Source organism: Mobula hypostoma, chromosome 2 (genome assembly GCF_963921235.1).
Source record: "Mobula hypostoma chromosome 2, sMobHyp1.1, whole genome shotgun sequence".
Taxonomy (NCBI): domain Eukaryota; kingdom Metazoa; phylum Chordata; class Chondrichthyes; order Myliobatiformes; family Myliobatidae; genus Mobula; species Mobula hypostoma.
This window is the reverse complement of record NC_086098.1, coordinates 215,816,039-215,835,733: the sequence shown is the minus strand read 5'-3', so window position 1 is coordinate 215,835,733 and position 19,695 is coordinate 215,816,039.

Here is a 19,695-nt window from a genome sequence, read left to right as displayed (position 1 = left end):
ATGTTCATAAATCCTGCCTCTCAGGATCTTCTCCATCAACTTACCAACCACTGAAGTAAGACTCACAGGTCTATAATTTCCTGGGCTGTCTCTACTCCCTTTCTTGAATAAGGGAACAACATCTGCAATCCTCTGGATCCTTTGCTATCCCCATTGATGATGCAAAGATCATTAGAAGAGGCTCAGAAAACTCCCCCCTCACCTCCCGCACTACCCTGGGATATAACTCATCCAGACCCAGTGACTTATCCAACTTGATGCTTTCCAAAAGCTCCAGTACATCCTCTTTCTTAATGTCTATATGCTCAAGCTTTTCTCTCCACTGTAAATAGCCCTTACAATCACCAAAATCCTTTTCCGTAGTGAATGCTGAAGCAAAGTATTTATTAATTACCTCCGCTACCTCCGCTACCTCCACTGGTTCCATACACACTTTTCCACTGTCACACATGATTGGTCCTATTCTGTCATGTCTTATCAACTTCCTCTTCATATACATATAGAATGCCTTGGGATTTTCGTTAATCCTGCTCGCCAAGGCCTTCTCATGGCCCCCATCTGGCTCTCCTAACTTCATTCTTAAGTTCCTTCCTGCTAGCCTTATAATCTTCCAGATCTCTATGATTACTTAGTTTTTTGAACCTTTCATAAGGTTTTCTTTTCTTCTTGACTAGATTTTCAACACACTCCGTGCTCCATGGTTCCTGTACCCTACCATCCTTTCCCTGTCTCACTGGGACATACCTATGCAGAACACCACGCAAATATCCCCTGAACATTTGCCACAATTCTGCCGTACATTTCCCTGAGAACATCTGCTCCCAATTTATGCTTTCAAGTTCCAGCCTGATAGCTTCATATTTCCCCTTACTCCAATTAAACGTTTTCCTGACTTGTCTGCTCCTATCCCTCGCCAATGCTGTGGTAAAGAAGATAGAATTGTGATCACTATCTCCAAAATGCTATCCCACTGAGAGACCTGACAGCTGACCAGGTTCATTTCCCAATACCAGACTAAGTACAGCCTCTCCTCTTATTGGCTTATCTACATATTGTGTCAGAAAACCTTCCTGGACACACCTAACAAACTCTAACCCATCTGTACCCCTTGCCATAGGGAGATGCCAATCAATATTGGGGAAATTAAAATATCCCATCCTGACAACCCTGTTATTATTGCACCATTCCAGAATCTGTCTCCCTATCTGCTCTTCGATCTCCCTGTTACTATTAGGTGGTCTTTAAGAAAGCACCTAGTAGTGTTATTGACCCCTTCCTGTTTCTAACTTCCCTTGACACATTTCACAAATTCCACCTCATCCAGTCTTTAACAATTAGGGTGGTGCTGTCAGTACTGGGGAAATTAAAATCTCTCACTAATACAATTCTATTATCTTATAAGTATGATGAATTTGCCTACACAGCTGCTGTTCCAGTTCAGCTGCCTGTTGGAGGGGTGTGTATAATGCAGCCCATTCTTGTTTCTAATTCCTACCCATATAGCCTCACTGGATGATCTGAATAGACAACACATCCTCCTCACTTACCTGTACCTCTTCTACCAGTTATATTTCTGTTATGACTCAGAGCCAATCCACACCCTGTGTTCACCTGCCCTACCTCTTGCAAACCTCTTGCACTGGAGTAAGTGCAGTTTAACTGAATGGCTAATTCTGTGTAAAATGCTGGATACACTCAATGTGCTAAACAGCAAATTTAGAAGGAGGGAAATAGAGATAATATTTCAGATCAATAACAAAAATGTCAGACGATCTAGCACATTGTCGGGAGATGAAGTTAAGGAGGGTTCGTGAAGAGTGGGTCGGTCAACAACAGGAATGTCTGTGATAATGGTGAAAGCAACTAGATGATAAAAGGAAAAATGGTGTTTAGCTGAAAAGTAATACGGTAAGAAAGAAAATATATTTTCAAGCTTTGTTTATGTCCCTTCACACCTAATCAGTAGCTTAACGTTCTCAGGTGTTAGCAATAAAAGCAAATCTTTATGGAACCATGCCTGACAGCTTCAGAATATCTCAGACAGTCTCATTGAAAATAAATTTTCCTCAGCTGAACAGTAACTTCTGTCAGTCAATATCTGCTGTGCATAAATTACTGCATATATCTTAGATTTTGCTGATAAATTCTTATCATAGATTGTGATTACTAAATAATTTCATTCAATAATCAAAAAGGAATTGACACACTTTGCTTTAGGAAATAAACTATTTCTGGTTGGATTCTATATTGTAAGCATGTAGCCTAGTGGCAAAATAACACTGTGTTTTGCTTGTGAATCATTGCCAATGAAACCAAATTTTGAAAACAGAACACAGAGTGGTTTTGCTGCCATGTCATGTTTAACCAATCTCGCCGATTAAAACGTCAAGGAAGGTTGAAACATCAAGTTAAGTGCAGAAGACGAGAGAGTGTTCATCGCTATCAACCAGCCTCTTGATCACTGCTGCTGGAGAAAGGTGTCTGAGTGTAATGGTCCCTTGCTCACTGCTCCTGAGGGAAGGCCCTTGTAATTGAATGGTCTTTCTCTACCTTGAAGCTATTGGAGGATGTTACCAAAGCTCTGGATTTGCCATTTTTGGATTGGACTGTAGTTCAGTTCGACTCTTTCAGTTTTATGTTTTTATATTCTCTGCTTTTGCCTAAACTTTCTTCTTGAAGATTGTGTGTTTTGCTTGCTTTTTCCTTGTTGGGGGAGGTCAGTTGGGGTCTGATGTTTTTGGTTGATTTGTTTTTTGCTTGTGGTGGGGGAGTTGATATTCTTGTTGCTGTTTGCACGATATTTTTTGCATGCTGGGGGAGAATTTTGGTGTTCTTGATGACATTTGCGTGATTAGTTTCTTTTTGCACGTGGGGTGGGGTTGATGCTTTTCTTCAAACAGCTTCCATGGTTTTCTTTGTTTCATGGCTGACTGGAAAAGACTAATCTCAGAGTTGTGTACTGCATACTTTAATAATGCTTGAACTGATGCAACCTAAGAGAAATGCCTTTTTTCTAAATAAATTTCAATTTAATTTCTAATTTAGTTGTGAGTTATTTGTAATGATTACAAAAAAATTCCCTCTCTATTGTGGGCTATCAGTATACTAGACAACTCCAATTTGTTTCCTTATGTGTCATGCTGTAGGAACTTTCCTTCTATGGTTGAAGGGTTTTCTTTGTGCATCAGTCATTAGGGAAGATTGTTGAGGTTCCAGGGGATCTGCTAGCAATCAGCAGATCCCCTGGAACGGGAATTATGGACATACACTCAGTGGACATTTTATTAGGTACATCTTCGAACCCACTGCGATCTGCTGCTGCTGCTGAGGTCTGTAGCCCATCCACTTCAAGGTTCAATATGTTGTGCATTCAGAGATTATCTTCTGCACACCATTGTTATAATGCTTGATTACTTGAACTTACTTGAACTTCCGATCAGCTTGAACCAGTCTGGCAAATCTCTCCCAGCCTCTCTCATTAACAAGGCATTTTCATCCACAGAACTGCTGTGCACTAGATGTTTTAGTTTTCTCTGTTTCTTGCACCATTCTCTGGAAACTCTAGAAACTGTTGTGCATGAAAATCCCAGGAGGACAGCAGTTTCTGAGATACTCAAACCACCTTGTCGGGCTCCAAAAATCATTCCACAGTCAGTCACTTCGATCAGTGGTTCTCAATGATGGGCTATATAATGCCCTGGGGAGCCATGCAGGTCTCTTATAGGGACCACAATAAAAAAAAACAAGAAACTGGGAGCCTCAGGAGTTTCTAAATGATTCACAATGTTTACTGTGTTACTAAAATGTTACTAAAATATACAAATAAACAAGAAATTAATATATGTCATTTAATTGGAACCCTGAATGATATGAATGGGAAAATATTATGCAAATGAGGCAGCAAAATAGATTAGACTGTATGTGTGTGTGGGGGGAGTGTGACACCTCAGTCGTTATCTCTGTTCCTGCTTGAACTCACACAAATCATCATTCACATCCTCACTTGTTTATTTCAGTCACAAACATCTCACTAAATACCCAAAGTAACAATATAAAGCACTTTTTCATTGCTGGTTGGAAGAATATTATATATATTATAAATGAAGTATCCTATTCAGAGCTTTGACATAATTTGTTTTTGAAATATGCCTATTACATTATACTTAACATTTAATATTACTTGTAACCTGTTAAAACATAAATGTTGACTTTATACTAGAATAATTAGTACAGTTGACAAAAAATACTTCAACAACTGGCGGAGACTATGTAGGGTGGTGGGGTGAGGGGGAGCACGGTTGCAAAGGAAAGTCACAAGTGGGCCATAAGCAGAAAAAGGTTAAGAACCATTGACTTCTATCATATTTATTCCTTATTCTGATGCTTGGTCAAAATAACAACTGAACCACTTGACCAGGTCTGCATTCTTTTATGCATTGAGTTGCTGCTACCGAATCGGCTGATTCGAATTTGCATTCATGAGCAGGTACAGAGGTGTACCTAATAAAGTGGCCACTGAGTGAATAAGGATCCCTAACATGTCTGAGACTTACTAAGTGACAGTTGTATCAACACCTTGTCTACATTAGTATTTAGTTGCAGAACCCGTGGTGACATGGGAAATCCTATTGATTTAAAAGGGATTTCCTAGCCTGAGAATGGGGAAGGCAAATAATTTGTTTTAGATTTCTTTATTTCATGATTATAAATGACTTGTAAGCAATTTGTGTGTCCAATGATTTAAATAAGTTTTCTATTTTAAATTGTTCACATCATTAATTTAAATGTCTGAATGTTTTAGTTGTTCAAAGCTGATGAAAGTGAAGAATGGAGCTTCTGCACTATGCTGTCTCTCACCACAAAGGCCCCGTTATGCCCCGAGGATCCAGAGGCCTGGAGCAATTCCACCAATATATCACTACCGTAAATAATCATAGGCACAGCGTAACTGATAATTCCATCCAAAAAGATGTCTCCCTCTGCCCTCCTCCCCATTGTTTCCCTCGTTATCTATGTTTTGATGAATCCACAAAAGGGAGCTCCAAGGAATTACAAAACAGTTAACAGCATAAAAAACTGAGAGTGCAAACACAGCACTCAACAAACATATAAATCTTTAGGCATTGTGGGAAATAAGTATTCAAGATGTTGGAAATATATTTTCAAGGTGTTTAATAAATCTGAAAAATCAAAAATGTAATTATTTGAAATGATATAAGTATAATAATATGGATTTTAGGAAGGTGTTTGACAAGGTCCCTCACAAAGACGTGGAGGTTTTTGTAAATAAAACAGCAGAGGCGTTTTAAGTTTAAGGGAAACTGGAATAATTCACTTTATTGTCAACAAAGTGCGGCAAACAAAACCTCAAGTCATTACATCATCACATCATTATGTCATCAGTTCAGATCAGCCTCAACTCAATGTTGGTCCTTGTGAATTATCTATATGTTTCCATCCTTAACATGACGCTACACAGGCTACTCCAGAATTCACCAAAGCCAGCGCTGTGAGCCTTCCAGAGCTCAGTTGAGCAGCCCGGCTGGGGTCCCATGTTCCATCGGTGGTGTAACAGCAGGTGCCTCTGGCTCGTCCAGAGGTGCGTTAACACGCCCATGGTCATGTCGTTGCTGGCAGCTCCATGGTAGCGGAATCGTCCCAATCTTGGAGGACCAATTTAAGGTAATCCACTGATATACATTCAGGTTTACCCCTTCTATTTGTGATAGAAGTCTTTTCTCCCCATTCCAAAACATAGAACGGGCCATCATAAGGGGGCCTAAGGGGATGTTGGTGTGCATTATGGTAAATGAAAATGAACGAGGTGAACTGTCGGTCAAGAGGAACCCAAGAGTGCTGTAGGCCATGATGGGAGGTAAGAATAGGTGCAAAAGGACTGAATTTACTGAGGAAGGCAGAACGTTGCTGAGAGGCCGACCAGGCAATCGTGGTGTCAGGAATAAAATCATTTGTCTCTCGTAATGGCTGCCCATATACCAACTCAGCCGCAGAGGAAGGCAGGCCCTCTTGGAAGCCATTCTGAGTCCCAGTAGGACCTATGGGAGATGATCTTGCCAAGATGCATCAGAGGAGCCTTCGGTGAGCCTTTAAGGAGCGGTGAAATTGCTCACACAGACCATTGGACTGCCAGTGATACACAGAGTTGTGATGTAGCCTAACGCCGAGGTTTTGGGCCATCACAGCCCAGAGCTCTGATGTGAATTGAAAAATGCATTCAGAGGAGACACTGGAAGGAAGTATTCCAAACTTTCTCAGTACTTTTTAAGGTAAATTTTAGCCTAACCCTTTGACCGCCCTATTCGATATTGTTTGAGGAAAAGATATTATTTTGGAGACATCTGATTTGCACATTTTGGCATTTACTTCTCTTACAGCTAGGAGGGCGATCTTGTTTAAATAGAAGGATGTCGTTCCACCTACTCACGCTCAATGGTTACATGATGTTATGTCGTGCTTAAATTCAGAGAAGATTTGTTGTTCAATTTCTGAATCAAGCCAAAACTTTCAAACATTGTGGAGTCCATTTCTGAACTATTTTCAAAGCCTTTGACTTACTGTTAAAGTACAGATGGTGGCTAATAACATATTTCACTTTATGATAAGGATTTATTTTCCTTTTTCCTTTCTTTACCAAACAGCTTTGATCTTGGTAGTGGGTTTAGATATTTTTCTGTAAAATAAAATTATTACATTTCAATATTACGATTTAATTTAATTTACATGAATATAGGGTAATGTGATTGCAAGTGTGATTCTAATATAATGTATTTGGTATTATTTTATCTTTTTTTGATTTATAATATATATCTTCTTGAACTCTGTATTCTTTTATGTAGAAATTAATAAAAATATTGAAAGAGAGGAAATATCAGATGGAGTGCCAAACCAAGCAACCCGTTTGCTGATGAACACCCGAGCCACGTCTGTGGCCGTCGTCGACGCTAGAGGGATGATCTCTGGCTAGCTGGTGGTACGGTCCACCATAATAAGGAGGTGAGTGAAACCTTGGGGGCGGGGGGAAGAGGACCAATCAGGTCCACATTGATGTGGTCAAACCATTGCTCAGGAATCTCAAAAGGTGCCAATGGTGCCTGATCATGATGGTTAAATTTCGCCCACTGACGCTCAACATAGGCTACACTCCAATCATGCATGTCTTTTCTAAGGCCGAGTCACACAAAAAATAGTGCCGCCAGTTTCTGTGAGGCTTTTTGGCCCAATGCCAGAGGCCGTAAATGGAGTTAAAAAAAAGTACACCTCCAGTATGTGGGCACTGTGGGGAGAGGGTGACCGATGGAGACGAAACTCAGCTTTCACAAATTTAATGTCAGCCAACTGCAGACCTGTACCTGCTGTTCGGTAACCCTGGACCTCTGGATCAGTGGCTTTGTTGGCTGTCATGTCAGAATAGGCAAACCCTATGTATATGGCCTGAATAACTGGCTGTGAAAGGCAAGCAGCCACAGCATTATTTTTACTCTTCATGCGTTGTATATCAGTCGTGAACTCTGCTATCTAGGCCAGGTGGCATTGCTGCTGTGCAGACAAAAGGTCTGATATTTTGGCCATCACGTGCACAAGGAATTGTGGACAACGAACGCTGAAAAATAGCGACCCTCTAGTAGAAACACAAATGGCAGACAGCCAGATAGAGACCAAGAAGCTCGCGGTCAAATGTGCTGTACTTCCTTTCAGGAGGGTTGGAGCTACTGGCTGAAGAGGTGAGTGGTTGCCACACACCTCTGACTAGCTGTTCATGCACAGTACCCACAGCATAGTCTGAAGTGTCAGTAGTAATGGCTTTAGGTGCATTGGGGTGTGGGTGTGGCAGTAGGGTCATGATGAAAAAGCTCGTTTGGTGTCATCAAATGCTCTGGTGATGTTTGCTGAGCAGTCAAGCACTTGATTGGGGCATTGCTTTTAAGAGCACAAAACAAAGGAAGTATAAGTTATCAACTTGCAGAATGAAGCAAAGATGGAAATTCACCATACCTAAAAACTCTTGTAGTTTTTTTTTGTAGAGCAGGGTGGTGGGAAATCTGTAATAACAGTGAATTTCAACGGGAGAGGTTTTACATCTTCTGTGGAGATGTGATGTCTGAGAAAATCAATAATTGACAACCCAATCTAATATTTAGCAGGATTAATAATCAACCCGTGTTGGCTTTAGTGCTTGAAAAGTGTACAGAGATGTGATACTTATTCAGATTTAGATGCACTGTTGACAGGTATGTCATCCAGGTAAACAAAAGAAAATCTACATCTTCTAATACAGAGTCGATCAACCATTAGAAAGGTTGTGCTGTATTTTTCAGCCCAAATGGCATGCACAGAAACTCGGAGACCAAATAGGGTTTTCACAGCCATTTTGGGAATGTCCTTTGAACACACATACACCTGAAGGTAGCCCCTAAGTCAACTTTAGAAAAAAATCATCTTTCCAGCTAAACATGCCGAAAAGTCTTAGATGTGTGTAAACAGATGACGATCAGTGTTGGTGACCTCACTGAAGCATCAATAATCACCAGCTGGGTGGCAGCCACCATCGGGCTTAAGGACCATGTGAAGAGGTGAAGTCCAGGGTTTATTCAGCCTGGGTACAATGCCAAGCCTTTCCAGGTTAGCAAATCAGCCATGGCTGTGGTCAGCTTTTTTGGGTCCAATCTACGTGCGTGGATGTGGGCTGGCAGGTTAGTTGTGGAAATGTGGTGCTCAAACCCATGATTTATGACTGTAGTTGAGAATGCGGGCTTAGTGAGGTTTTTTTGATATTTGCCTAGCAGTCAAGTGAACTCACATGCGGTGGTGCTCTTGACAGAGCTGTTGTGGGGAATTTACTGCGGACAACAGGGTAATGACCCAAAGTCTTTGACATCCATAAGTCAGCAGTTTTTACGATCAACCAACAGACCTTGGGCACAGAGGCAATCTGCATTGTGCTGAGGTCTAGCCACTTTAACCAAGACAAAGTCCCATGTGTAATGTTGCCCACTGAAGCAGAGCATCACCCTTCGTGTCCCATAAGTCTTGATCCTGCTGCCATTGCCAGTGAGGTTTTGTCGCTCTTTCCCTTCTGATCAATGGGCGATGTTGGCAGCACATTCAATTGAGTGCCCATGTCACACAGGAAGCGTTGCCTTGATAGGGTGTCTGTACTGAACAGTAGATGACCTCTGATGTCTAGATACACTGGATTGAATCCGCTTGAAATGAATGCCAACATTGCATTTGCCTTCTTACCTCTGACTCAACAGGAAATTAGCCTTCTGGGAGTCTTGCACTAGGACTCTTAAGTCCATTTGCACCTCTGATGTTTGAATTTTCTCCCCATTTAGATAATAGTCTGCACTTTTGCCCCTTCTACCAAAATGCATTATCAACATTTCCCAACACTGTATTCCATCTGCCACTGTTTTGCCCATTCTTCCAATTTGTCTAAGACCTGCTGCAATCACATTGCTTCCTCAGCAGTAACTACTTCTCCACCTGCCTTAGTATCAGCAGCAAACTTTACCACAAACCTATCAATTCCATTATCTAAATCATTGACAAACAACGTGAAAATTAGCAGTCCCAATACTGACCCCTGAGGAACAGCTCTAGTCACTGGTAGCCAACCAGAAAGGGTCCCATTTATTCCCACTCTCTGCCTCCTACCTGTCAGCCTTTCCTCTATCCATGCCAATATCTTTCTTGTAATGCCAGGTATTGCCTATCTGTAATTGCCTCTGGACAAAGTGACTTGCTAAGCAATTTCAGGACACTAACTTTAGGAAAGGAGAAATGCAACATTAAAGGGAAAATTGAGTCATATTAATGGGGCAGAAAGCAAGATTTTATTTCTGTTTATTTCAGCACTATGATAATTGAAAATAAACTCTGATCACAAGTATTTGCAGGTAATTTAGTGACATCCCATACATCACTGGGCAATCAGTTGTGTGAGCTGTGATTGTAACTTCAGGGACAAAGGAACACATTATAGCATTTCCCATGTTGTACTCCTTTCAGGAATGATAGCTATGTTGTCCTGGGATCAACCATTGTCAGCCTAAAGACGTCTCTTCTTTACGCTCAACCACCATACCAGCAATGTGTCTCCTCCTCCCCTAACGAATCCACTGATCTCTCATTCTTCTTCTATAACTGTCCAAAAGTAGCTGAAGCAGTCGAATTGCCTGAGGCCCTCAACCTTACAATCCCCCAATGTCATTTCTTTCACCAATATGAATGTACCAAAATTCCACTCAGTATATTTCAGCTCTGTCACGTTTGAGATAAACCAGAGTTCAAGTACACACCACTTGAGCATGTCGGATATACCACAGCTTGGTTTCCCTGTCATTTACAATTCAACACTTCCTTACCAATTAGGTTCTTACAGAAATTCATTCCATCATGCTTCAAATAGTTTATTTCTCCATCTCGTCAAAAATGTTGCAGTCAGGATTTTAGTCACAACTGGTTCTATTTGTAACTAAGCTGCAGTGGCTTAAGTATGCTTACTCTATAAAGAGGACATCAATGATGAAAGAATGATGTGTTTTCTGAGGAAAAACTGGAAGTTACTTTATTTCACAATATGTTTATCAGATTTTTATCAAAAATTCATTTTAGCATAATATGAAATCATTTAATATGTAATGTAAAGACAGTCATAAAAATAAACTGACAATGAGTTAACATGAATTAGCCTGCATCTTCAATTTTTAAATATCAATTTTTAAAGTAAAGCTGAAAGTAAATTTATTATCAAAGTACATATGTGTCACCATGTACAATCCTGAGATTCGTTTTCTTGCAGGTGTACTCAGCAAATCCAAGAAAAATAATAGAATAAATGAAAGACTTCACCCAACAGTACAAAAGAAAATAAATAAATAATAATAAATAAGTAAGCCATAAATATCAAGAATATGAGATGAAGAGTCTTTAAAAGTGAGCCCACAGGATGTGGGAACTGTACAATGGTGGAGTGAATAAAATTATTCTCTCTGATTCCATATCCTGATGGTTGAGGGGTAATAGTTGTTCCTGAACCTGGTGGTGTGGGTCCTGAGGCTCCTGTACTTTCTTCCTGGTGGCAGCAGTGAGAAGAAAGCATGGCCTGAGTGGTGGGGGTCCTTGATGATGGATGGTGCTTTCCTGTAACAGCCGTCTTTGTAGATGTGCTTAATGGTGGGGACGGCTTTCGTAAGAACATAAGAAATAGGAAGAGGATCAGGCCATCTGGCCCGTTGAGCCTGCTCTGTCATTCAATACGATCACGGTTGATCCGGTCATGGACTCATCTACACCTACCTGCTTTTTCCCTATAACCCTTAATTCCCTTACTATGCAAAAACCTATCTCAAATATAAACCTTATCTTAAATATATTTACTGAGGTGGCCTCCACTGTTTCATTGGGCAGAGAATTCCACAAATTCACCACTCTTTGGGAAAAGCTGTTCCTCCTCATCTCTGTCCTAAGTTTACTCCCCTGAATCTTGAGGCTATGTTCCCTAGTTCTAGTCTCACCTACCAGTGGAAACAACTTTCTTGCCTCTGACTTATCTATTCCTTTCATAATTTGATATGTTTCTATAAGATCTCCTCTCATCCTTCTGAATTCCAGTGTGTAAAGTCCAGCAACTCATCCTCTCCTCATTGTCTAACCCCCTCACCTTTAGAATAAACATGGTGAACCTCCTCTGCACCACCTTCAAAGCCAAGTAAATCCCAGGAAATCAGCAGATTCTGAGATACTCAGACCACCCCATCTGGCACCTCACTCAATTAAGAAGACCAGAATTGCAGCACTCCAGGTGCAGCCTCACTAGTACCCTGTACAGTTGCAGCATAACACCCTGCTCTTAAATTTAATCCCTCTAGTAATGCATGCCAACATTCCATTTGCCTTCTTGATAGCCTGCGGCACCTACAAACCAACCTTTTGCAATTCACGTACAAGCACTCCAAAGTCCTTCTGCACAGCAGCTTGCTGTAATCTTTTACCATTTAAATAATAATCTCATCTTCTAATTTTTCTTCCAAAGTGGATGACCTCACCTTTACCAACAATGTACTCCATCTGCCAGATCCTTGCTCTCTCACTTAACCTATCTATATCTCTCCGCAGCCTCTCCATGCCCTCTGTACAATATGCTTTTCCATTCAATTTAGTGTCATCAGCAAACTTAGATACATTACACCCAGTCCCCTCTTCCAGATCGTTAGTGTATACTGTGAACAGTTGTGGGCCCAGCACCGAACCCTGAGGCACACTGCTCACTACTGATTGCCAACCAGAGCAAGACCTATGTAGCCCAACTCTCTGCTTTCTGTTGGATAACCAATCCTCTATCCGTGCTATTACATCACCCCCAACTCTATGCATCCTTAGCTTATGGATGATTTTTATGATTAGCTGCTTAAATTCCCTCAGCAGAATATTTTCCCTTGTTCTGCCTATGTCGTTGATACCCACATGGACCACAACAACTGGATCTTTCCTCTCCCACTGTAAATTCCTCTGCAGGTCAGATAAGATGTCCTGAACCTGGGCACCAGGTAGGCAACACAGCTTATGGGATGTTATGTCCCTGTGACAGAGGACTTTGTCTATTCCCTGACTATATTATCCCCAAATACCACTACATTTCTCTTCTCTCCTCCCTTTTGAATGGCTCCCTGGACCACAGTGCGCAGTTAGGTTGCCCATCCTTCCTACAGCCCGAACTCTCATTGCACAGGGAGCAAGAATCTCAGACCTGTTGGACAAGCTCAAGGACTGAGGCTCCAACAGCACTGTCTCTTGGATTCCACCACCTGCCTCACTTGGAGTTACACTCTCTTGTCCCTGACCACATATCAAATTTGAAGCAACTAATCTAATAGGTGTGCCTACCTCTTGAAACAGTGTCCAGGTAACCCTCCCCCTCCCTGTTGTGTTGCAGTGTTTGAGCCTGAGTTCCTCAAGCAGCTGACACTTGCCACTTGCTGCAGATGTGGTCACCGGGAACCACAATAGGGTCCACCAGCTCCCACATCATGTAGCTACGTCACATCACCTGATCCTGGATCTAGTACTAGATTTAATTAGTTGTAATTTCCCTGTGATGGACTGGGCAGTATCTACTACTTTTTGTAGGATTTTTCTGTTGAAGGGCATTGGAGTTTCTATACCAGGCTATGAAGCAACTAGTCAGTGTACACTCCATCATAGAAGTTTGTCAAAGTTGTCATGCTGAATCTTCACAAACTTCTAACAATGTAGAGGCACTGCCGTGTTTTCTTCAAAAATGCGTTTATATGCTGAGCCCAGGAGATATCCCCTGAAATAATTACACTGAGGAATTTATAGTCGCTGACCTGCTCCACCTCTGATTCCTTGATGAAGACAAGCTAATGGTCCTGTGGTTTCCTCCTCCTATAGTCAATAATCAGCACCTTGCTCTTGCTGACATTGAGTGAGAGTTTGCTGTTGTGGCACCACTCAGCCAGAATTTCAATCTTTCTCCCATATGCTGATTCATCACCTATTCGGATTTGGTCAATGACAGTTGCATTGTCAGCATACTTAAATATGACATTGGAGCTGTGCTTCCCCTCACAGTCATAAGTAAAAAGTCAGTAGAGCAGGAGACTAAGCTTACAGCCTTGTGGTGAATCTGTGCTGATGGGGATTGTGGAGGTGATATTGTTGCCAAACCAAACTGACTGGGGTCTTCAAGTGAGGAAATTGAGAACCCAATTGCACAAGGAGTTATTGAGGCCAAGGTCTTAAAGTTTATTGATTAGTTTTGAGAAGATGATAGCATTGAATGCCAAGTTATAATCGATAAAGGATATCCTGATGTATGCATCTTTGCTGTCTAGATGTTCCAAGATTGAGTGAAGAGCCAATAAGATGGCATCTGTAGTAGGCCTCTTGAGACAGTAAGCAAATTGGAGTGGATCCAAGTTGCTTCTCAGGCAGGAGCTGATATCTTTCATCATCAACCTCTCAAAGCACTTCATCACAGTGGATGTAATGCGACCGGACAATAGTTATTGAGGCAGGTTATCACGTTCTTCTTAGGCATCGGTATAATTGAAGCCTGCTTAAAGCAGGTGGTCCCTCGGACTGCTGAAGAAAGGAGATTTTGACTGCTGAAGACTTTGGTGATCCCTCCAGCCAATTGATCAGCACGTGTGGTTACTACTCGGCCAAGTACTCTGTCTGGGGCAGATGCTTTCCATGGGTTCACCCTCTCACATTGACCTCAGAAAGTGAAATCACAGGGTCACCATGGGCTGTGGGAATTCATGAAGGTTCCCTTGTGTTTTGATGATCAAAGCAAGCATGGAAGCGAAACGATGTTGTAACTTATGTCTCTTGGTTTCACTTCGTAAGAGGTAATAGCATTCAAGCCCTGCCGCAGATGTCGAGCATCCTTCAGTGATTCAGTTTTATTCTGGATTGCCACTTCGAACATGAGATCGTTCTGGAGATTGTACCTGGACCACTGGTACCTCGCCAGACCTGAACGCCACTGATTTGGCCCTCAGCAGATTGCAGATCTCAGGGTTCATCTTGGACTTCTGGTTAGGGAAGACTCTGAATGATTTTGTGGGGGCACACTCATTAATGTCTGTTTTTATAAAGTCTGCGACAACTGTGGTGTATTGCGTTAGATCCTCTGATGAGTCCTTGAACATGGCCCAGCCTACCAACTCAAAGAAATCCTGTAGCCTCTCCTCTGCCTCCCATGACCACCACTTTGTTATCCTTATCTCTGGAGCTTTGCTCCTTATCCTCTGCCTGTAAGTAGGTAGGAGAAAGACAACCAAGTGATCATATTTCCTGATATGTGGTCTGGGCATGGAACTGTAGGCACTCCTTATCACAATATGTAGTTCTCTTGGTGATGGGATCCTACTGCTGCAAGATTTACGCTGATGGTAATTGAGCAGAGATTTCTTCAAGCAAGACTGTCTGAAGTCCCTGAATATGATTTGAAATGTATTAGGGTGGATTGTTTCTTGCTTGGTGATGGCAGCATTCAATATATCATATATTTACATCCAGCTTTTGACGGTATGTAAACATGTCCACTTATCGACTGGGAAGTGAGTAATGTATTATTACCCACTTCCCAAACAGTGCAATTCTTTTCTATATTTTTGTAAACTTAAGGTAATTCTCAAAACTATATTGCCTCATATTACAGGTGTCCCCGCTTTTTGAACGTTCGCTTTACGAAACCTCACTGTTACGAAAGACCTACATTAGTTCCCTGTTTTCACTAACAGAAGGTGTTTTCACTGTTATGAAAAAATCAGCGTGTGATAAAAAGTCAGCGCGTGAAAAAAATCAGCGGGCGCCCCAAGCAGCCGCTCTCCCCTGGATTCAGAATGGCATTGCTTAGACACGTACCTGTGAGCAGTCGTTAGCAAGATGAGTCCTAAGGTATCGGAAAAGCCTGAAAGAGCTCGTAAGGGTGTTACACTTAGCGTAAAACCAGACATAATTAAGCATTTTGATCGTGGTGAATGAAGTAAGGACAAAGTGAGTTTGGCTTGTGGAAGCTGACAAAGATGATGTTGAAGAGGTTTTGGCATCCCATGACCAAGAACTGATAGATGAAGAGCTGATGCAATTGGAAGAGGAAAGGATAACAATCGAAACCGAATGCAATAGCGAACTGAATGTGAAGCAACTGCGTGAGATTTTCGCTGCAATGATAAAGTGCGACTTTACTTTTGAAAGAGTGCGTAGGTTTAGCGGATATTTGCAGGATGGTTTGAGTGCTTACAAAGAACTGTATGATAGAAAAATGCGTGAGGCTCAGCAGTCAAGCAAGCCTTCCACATCAGCCACAGCAGACGATGAACCTCGACCTTCGACATCGAGGCAGGCAGTCATCTGAGAAGATGAGCTGCCTGCCCTAATGGAAACAAACGACGACGAGATGACACCCCAGTGTCCCACCACCCCAACCCCCAGGCTGCAGACAGATACCGATTCACGGAGAATGCAGCTGTAGCTGGGAGGTACACAGCACATCTTTAAGAAAAAAGCCAAAATAAACATGCTAATTAATTAGGTGCTGCCCGACATGTAATTGTCGGCCCAGATCAGAGGCGACACAATTGGCATCGCTTTTGATCTGGGCCGACAATTACGTGTCGGGCGGCACCTAATTAATTAGCATTTTTATTTCAGCTTTTTCCTTAAGGATGTGCTGTGTGCCTCCCGGCTACCGCTGCACCATTGCATGCTTCGCGGATTGGTATCGGTTTGCTGCCCAGAGGGTGGGGGCCACTGCACCACCCAAACTCAGATGACTCAGTCTAACACACCATCATCAGTGTGCTCCGCGCTTTCCCAATTCCGTTAAGTAATACTACACTGTACATACATTATTTCTACTTTATATCGGCTGTGTATTTTTACGTGTTATTTGGTATGATTTGGCAGCTTCATAGCTTAAAGGTTACTGGAGAGAGTGTTTTTGCCGACGGCACTTGCGTGAGATTTTCGCTACGGACAACAGTGCAGGCAACGATTGTGGAAAAGTATTTCTACTTTATATAGGCTGTGTATTTATCATATCATTCCTGCTTTTACTATATGTTACTGTTATTTTAGGTTTTATGTGTGATTTGGCATGATTTGGTAGGTTATTTTTGGGTCTGTGAGCACTCACAAGATTTTCCCATATAAATAAATGGTTCTTTTATATAATTGGCTTCTTCGCTTTACGACATCCCGGCTTATGAACCGTTTCATAGGAACACTTGACCTTCGGATGGCGGGGGAACCTATATTGCAAATGATGAGCCAAATGATGGTATCCCTTATACATATAAATATATGAACATACAGGCAGCCCCTGTGCCATTACTTGAAAATTTCATTCCAAAAATGAATGACGAGAGAATGTTGAACTGTGAGGCAAGGGCATGAATATTTAAAAATGAGTCAATTAGTGATGAGGAAAGCTGTTAAAATTTGAAGAGATTGATTTCCTTTATGACATGAGTAGCATGGATAAACTAGTTCACTGGTTTAGCTCATTTTTCTTGGTACAAAATTGTTTCTAGACTTGGATGTCTTCGCATCATTGCTTGGGGATCAGGAGATGTAGCAAACCCATTCCATGGTTTCCCAAATAGACCACATCCATAATGACGATTTGCTCCTCCTCTCGAAGATCCCTGTTCAGACTTGCAGGGGATTATTGAGGAAACCCTTCTCCTGCAGACAGAAGAGACTGCAGCTGCTGGACTCTGGAGCAAAAAACAATTTGCTAGAAGAATTCGATAGATCAAGCAGCAACATCTATGAGAACAAAAGGATTTATAACTGTGGGAGGCAATGAGTTATATAGCTAATATATAAAAGAATTTCAGGATGTACATTGTATAGATTTCTCTGAAAGTAAATGTACCTATTGAAACCTATTAAAATATCAGTGGATAAAAGTGGGGGAGAAATAGCCACCCTTGAAAGCAGGGCAGATGTTGGTGGTGCAGGTGATAGAATTGATGAATTCTGCATCGGTGTAATTTTCAGCATCAATTCAGTCATCAGTATAATGGAAAAATAATTATGAAGTGGACAAGGACTGTAGCCAACAAAAAGATAGACATAGTTGGCACTCATGCAGGTCCCATGGCTGTACCTTTGATTTGTAGAATTTGAGTGAAGTCAAAAGAAAGGTTGTTCAGGCTAAGAACAAGTTCAGTCAAGCAGATCAGTGTTGGTGAAGGGGAACTGTTTGGATTTTTGTTGTAGAAAGAAGTAGAAGGTTTTATGACTTTCTTGAAAGGGCTTGAGGGTGTATTACAGTTGGGCATACATTGTAAAGTTGAGGCAGTGGAGGCCAGGGAACCAAAAGCTGTCAAAATGGTGGAGAACAGGGTCCTGAAGCAGGGTTTTGACCCAAAGTGCTAACAATTCCTTTCCTTCCACAGATGCTGTTTGATCTGCTGAGCTCTACAAGCAGATTATTTGTTAATCTTTTCTTCTGGATTGTTCTTTAGACTTCTTCACACTTCCTCCTACTCCAGGGTGCCTGTCACCCATCTGTACACAAACTCTACATCAGGCCGACTGCAGAAGCAAGAAAAGAATGAAATTAGTATCAAGATCCACTTTATTCAAAGACTTACCTGAGCCATCAATCCCTTCCAACATGTTCCAGCAGCCACCTCATGCACCTTTCACACACAGACCACCACTTAGTATCTGGATGAGTGAGTCCAGAGAAAAAACTCGACAGCTATTAGTGATCAATCATCATGTCCTTACTTCACTCTCTAAATAAGCAGACTCAGATCAGCTAGAGTCATTTTTGCGATTCATGCTGAAGTCAGTTTAGATTTTGCCTCTTTTAACATCTTCCTGCAAAAAAACAGATTGGAATCTCTAACGTGAGTTGCAATTTATAGTCATAGTCATAGTCATACTTTATTGATCCCAGGGGAAATTGGTTTTCATTACAATTACACCATAAATAATAAATTGTAATAAAACCATAAATAGTTAAGTAGTAATATGTAAATTATGCCAGGAAATAAGTCTAGGACCGGCCTATTGGCTCAGGGTGTCTGACCCTCCAAGGGAGGAGTTGTAAAGTTTGATGGCCACAGGCAGGAATGACTTCCTATGACGCTCAGTGTTGCATCTCGGTGGAATGAGTCTCTGGCTGAATGTACTCCTGTGCCCACCCAGTACATTATGTAGTGGATGGGAGACATTGTCCAAGATGGCATGCAACTTGGACAGCATCCTTTTTTCAGACACCACCTTCAGAGAGTCCAGTTCCATCCCCACAACATCCCTGGCCTTACGAATGGGTTTGTTGATTCTGTTGGTTTCTGCTACCCTCAGCCTGCTGCCCCAGCACACAACAGCAAACATGATCGTACTGGCCACCACAGACTCGTAGAACATCCTCAGCATCATCCGGCAGATGTTAAAGGATCTCAGTCTCCTCAGGAAATAGAGACGGCTCTGACCCTTCTTGTAGACAGCCTCAGTGTTCTTTGACCAGTCCAGTTTATTGTCAATTCATATCCCCAGGTATTTGTAATCCTCCACCATGTCCACACTGACCCCTTGGATGGAAACAGGGCTTACCGGTACCTTAGCTCTCCTCAGGTCTACCACCAGCTCCTTAGTCTTTTTCACATTAAGCTGCAGATAATTCCGTTCACACCATATGACAAAGTTTCCTACCGTAGCCCTGTACTCAGCCTCATCTCCCTTGCTGATGCATCCTATTTTGTCATCTCAAGAGGAAACAATGAGATGAAGAAACTACTGGGAATTTTTAAATGTTTAAGATATTAAAATTCATCATCTGCAATTTTATATTCTCCTGTGGAAATAATTTCTGTGAATTGGAGTTGATGCTTTTAGATAAACACTTCCCAGCACTTGAGTGAAAAATCAATTTTGGGCAAGTGTCAACAAGAATCACACGGTGCTGCTTAAACCTTCAGATAATTCAATTGCACGATAGATTGATCATTTCCGTGCAAAGATATAACAATCAAATTATTGTGCCAGATGATTAGCTTAACAATGCGGTTATTCTCTATAGGCAAAATTGTACCACATTTAGGCTGTTGCACAAAACTGAACAGAACATGAATCATCCTTGAAATTAACAGCTGAATCTGATCTCAGTGGGAAATGTTT